Source organism: Orcinus orca, chromosome 2 (assembly GCF_937001465.1).
Source record: "Orcinus orca chromosome 2, mOrcOrc1.1, whole genome shotgun sequence".
Taxonomy (NCBI): Eukaryota; Metazoa; Chordata; class Mammalia; order Artiodactyla; family Delphinidae; genus Orcinus; species Orcinus orca.
The window spans coordinates 94,057,107-94,062,239 of NC_064560.1; positions in this window are offsets into that span (position 1 = coordinate 94,057,107).

The window sequence follows — 5,133 nt, forward strand, 5'->3', positions numbered from 1 at the left end:
GGGGGCGGGGCCGAGGGCGGGGAGAGGCTTCCGGGGGCCGGGGGCGGGGCCCGAGGAGGGGACTAGCGGGGCCCCGAGGCCCTGGTCTGGGGCGGGAAACTAGGGCCGGGGCCGGGCTGAGGGAGGAGCCTGGGCGGGGCCGGGCGGGGGCTCGGGGACTGGATGGAGGAGCCGGGGCTGGAGGAAGACGGGGGTGGGGTGGGGAACCGAGCGGAGAGAGGTTTCCCTGACTCGCGGAAGGAGTGGGACTGGAAAGGGATAAAGGGTGTGGGGCACCGGCAGGGGGAGGGGAGGGGGCTTCCGGCCAGAGGCAGAGGCGAGGGAAGCGGGCGGGGTCCGAGGGCGGGGCCGGGGTGGGGCAAGACCGAGAGAGCGCCCGAGGAGGTGGCGGCTTCTGCATTTCAGGTCTCCTGACCGAGTGGGCTGGGGTTGCCTGACCGGGCCAAGCCGGCCTGGGCGGCCCAGAAATGGGGGCATCCAGAGAGTCCTTCTTTCCTACCTGACGCTAGGGTAGTGGTGACTACCTGGTCCTCTTCTCCCTAGAACCTCCTGGCAGGGCGGCGCCTGGAGCTCGGATCCCGTCCGGAGAGTCGTTTAACGGGAAGACCTGGGGCTGAGAGTCTGGACTCCAGGGTCCCTTTGGGGGAGGAGGTCTGCCTCTGACTCTCGGGGGTCCCCAAATGCAGTGTTCTCCTGCCCTCGTTGGGCATTGCTCAGAGCCGTCCTCCTCTGGTTCCTATATCTGAGGGCCCCGCCCCCACCCCATCCAGCAGTGAATCTTGCAGCCTTGACAACCTTGCCGAGGAGTGAAATGTAGGGACCAGATAATGGTGTTAGTTATACCTTGTACTCTCACTTTACACTTAGAGAATCAGAGGCTTAGGGAGAGAAAGTGACTGGCTACATCCCAACCTCCATCACGGTCCTGTTCCCTCCACACACACACCTCTTCCCTCTTAGCTCTCTGGGTCAACCCTGCCCAATGCCTCTGCAGGAAGAATTAAGTGCGTGTGGAATCAATGGTGACCTCCTTTGGCTCTGGTTGCCATAGCAGCGGCTGTACCAGTTGACCCAGCTCCCCTTTCACTGCCTTCTGCTGGCCCTCAGGCTTCCAAGTCACTTCCAGTCAGCATGGAAAAGGGCAGCCTGGAGCTCCAGGGCCAAGGGGAAAGAAGATGGAGTCAGACTTTTTCTTCATACCTGGGCCTGGGTTCCTTTATCTAAAAGGATGAAGAAAATCCAGCCTGGGAAACTGAGAAAATCAGTATACATGACAACCACCTCTTGTGGCCACCACACGGTTTTATTCCCTCAACTTGCAGAGCTGTGCAGCCGTTGTACCCTGTGCCTGAGGACTCAGAAGATCCTGTATCTGGAAACTCATGTTCCACCTGCTGGAGACCAGAGCCCCTGGGGAATTCATGCTGTTCACAGAAGCAACTCATGGTGGGTTGGGGGTGAGGTCAGTTTTGATATCCGGGCAGCTCTGTCCCTTGAGAGTGAGCCACTGATAACCACTTGGGTCTCAGTTTCCCCACTCAGCCCATACTGGCCCTCTGGTTGTTGCCTCCACACCACATGCATTTTTTTCATCACAAATATTTTATTTGCCTTGATTATTCGTCAGGCCCTACACTAATGGCTGGAAGATAATGGCAGGACCCAGGGTCCCTGTCCTTTTTCAGGAGAGAAAGGCATGTAAACAGAGAAAACTACGTGTTAAATGTGAGGATAAAGGCATAGAGGAAGGAAGGGCACTAAAACCGGGACAGAAGGAACAGGCATTCCAGGCAGAGGAGACAGTGTGAACAACATGGAGGCATGAAAGAGTATTGTGTGTGTGTGTGTGTGTGTGTGTGTGTGTGTGTGTGTGTGTGTGTGCGCGCGTGTAGGGAGGCCAGGCTGGAGAAGCAGACAGAGCTCAGTGTAGAGAGGACCTTGAAGCTGTGTTGAGGAGACTACATTTCAACCTCAGGCCAATGGGAAGTCACTGAAAGTCTGGGGCTGTGGAAGGGATGGAGTCTATTTTGCATATGTACCATTTAATCAACAAAGTTTATTGAGTGCCTCTGAAGTGAGGTGTTTTCCAATACTTCATCCTGGCATTTATCTGTTCACTCAAAAGAATTTGGGGCACCTCTGTTATCTGCTCACTGTACTAAACTCCTCACAAAAGTAGGTACCCATCCATGAAATAAATAGAATTTTTATCCTCATTTTACAGATCAAGAATCCAAGGCTTGGACCTGTTTAAGGTCTCTTGACTGGTAAGTGGTGGCCCAAGGATTCAAACCTCTCCTGACTCCAGTGCTCTCTCTAAATGACGTGTTTGGGCAGCACTGTGTGACCAGGCCACAGAAAGGCCCAGGCCCTGGCTTGTAGAGCTGATGAACCAATAGGAGGGTAGACACGTCCTGAGAAGGGTACACGGTGTGTGCTGAGAGCTGGTTCCCAGAGGGGCTGGAGTAACTAAGTTGTATTCTAGCAGGGTTCTATGGATGGGGGAGAGGGGGTGCAGCGGGAATTTAGGAAGTGGGAACATCTCACAAAAGTAAGAACTTGTAGAAGACCCTGACTTGTTAGGGGACTGTAGGCAGATTTCTGTGGTCATATGCATGTGATGTTGGTGGGGAGTTCGGAAAGATGGCACCAAGGAGGCAGCAGGAGCTAGGGCACTAAGGGCTTTGAGTGCTGACCTGAGAGATTTTAAATTCCTCCTGCAAAGAGCTGGGGGCCACTGAAGCAGTGAAGCAGGGCCTGACATCATTTTCATTCTGAAACCTCATTTTCATAACTGCTGTGTGAAGAACGGTGACAGGGCAAGAGAGACATGGAGACCCATTGGGTCAGAGATTGTTTCAGAAATCCAGGTTGGAGGTGACGGAGCTTGAACCAAGCCAGTGGTTATAAGGATGGCAGGAGCAGATTCAAGAGATAGTAGAGATAGAGGGGTCGGGACTTGGAGAGAATGGTTTCATTATTCATTGATAAATATCCATTCAATAAATATCTGTTGAGAGGCTACCATGTCTCAGGCACTGTTCTAAACACAGGGCACAAAGCCATAAACATGACAGGGGTGATCTCTGCCCTCTTGAAGCCGGAAGAGAGAGATGATAGGCAAATAAACAAATGACCACGATAACAACAGAATGTGATAAGTCCTCTAAGGAAAGTAAACAGGTAATAAAATAATAATTGGGGAGCCAATTTTAGATATGGTGTGAGTGGTGGGGTGGAGCTTTTCCACAGAGTGGAAATTTCAGCTGAAACCTGAAAGATGAGAAAGAGACAGTCACCAAAAAGAGGCAGACAGTCACAGTGAAAGGCGGAAGATATTTCATGCAGAAGAAAGAGCAAATGCAAAGCCTCCGGCGTAGGGTCTTCAAGGAACACCAAGGAGGCCAGTGTGACAGAAGTATAGTGAGTAAAGAAGAAAGTGGTAGATTTGAGATCACAGAGGAAAAAGGGGAGGGAGTTGGCCTCAGGCTATGGTAAGAACTGTGGATTTTATTCTAAAAGGAATAGCCTGGGGAGGCATTGAGAGCTTTTAACTAGAGCAGTAGCAAAATCTGATTTATGTGTTTGAAAAGATCCCACCTACTGCTGTTCGGAGAAGAGATTGTAGGAGGACCAGAGTGGAATCTAGGAATCCAGTGAGATTATGAGACTACTGCTGTAATCCAGGGGAGAGCTGACAGGTTGCTAGTTCTAGGTTGTGGGGTGGAGGTTGAGGGAAGTGAATAGATTCAAAATACATTTTGATAACCTATAATGGAAAAGAATCTGAAAAAAGGATATGATTTATATATAAATCACTTTGGTATACACCTGAAACACATTTTAAATCAACTATATTTCAATTTTTTCCTTATCCATGTATCTGTTGGTGGCCATTTAGGTTGCTTCCATGTCTTGGCTATTGTAAATAGTGCTGCTATGAACACTGGGGTGCATGTATCTTTTTGCATCAGAGTTTTCTCCTGATACATGCCCAGGAGTGGGATTGCTGGATCATTTGGTAAGTTTATTTTTAGTTTTGTTTTTTTTTTGCGGTACGCAGACCTCTCACTGTTGTGGCCTCTCTCATTGCGGAGCACAGGCTCCGGACGCGCAGGCTCAGCGGCCATGGCTCACGGGCCTAGCCGCTCCGCAGCATGTGGGATCTTCCCAGACCGGGGCACGAACCCGCGTCCCCTGCATCGGCAGGTGGACCCTCAACCACTGCGCCACCAGGGAAGCCCTATTTTTAGTTTTGTAGAGAACCTCCATACTGTTTTCCACAGTGGCTGCACCAAATTTACATTCCCTCCAACAGTGTGCATTCTCCACACCTGCTCCAGCATTTGTTGTTTGTGGACTTTTCAATGATGGCCTTTCTGACCGGTGTGAGGTGATACCTCATTGTAGTTTTGATTTGCATTTCTCTGATAATTAGCGATGTTGAGCATCTTTTCATGTGCCTATTGGCCATTTGTATATGTCTTCTTTGGAGAAATGTCTATTTAGGTCTTCTGCCAATTTTTTGATTGGGTTGCTTTTTTTGTTGTTGTTGTTATTACTGAGTTGTATGAGCTGTTTGTATATTTTGGAAATTAAGCCCTTGTCAGTCGCATTCTTTGCAAATATTTTCTCCCAGTCCATAGATTGTCTTTTCATGTCAACTATACTACAATTCTAAAAAACAAAACATTTTGGAGGCAGAAACAACAGGTTTCGATGGTGGATTGGACGTGGTAGGTGAAGAAGGAATCAAGGATATGGTATGGGTTTTTAACTTGAGCCAAAAATGGAGGTGCCATTTACAGAGATGATGAAGACAGGAGAAAAACAGATCTATATGGTATTGGAGAAGGAGATTAAAAGCTCTGTTTTGGAGAGAGTGAGTTTAACATGCCATTTAGGGGCTTCCCTGGTGGCGCAGTGGTTAAGAATCTGCCTGTCAATGCAGGGGACAAGGGTTCGAGCCCTGGTTCAGGAAGATCCCACATGCTGCAAAGCAGCTAGGCCCGTGCGCCACAACTACTGAGCCTGCGCTCTAGAGCCCTTACGCCTAGAGCCGGTGCTCCGCGACAAGAGAAGCCACCCAATGAGAAGCCCACGCACTGCAATGAAGAGTAGCCCCCCGCCCTC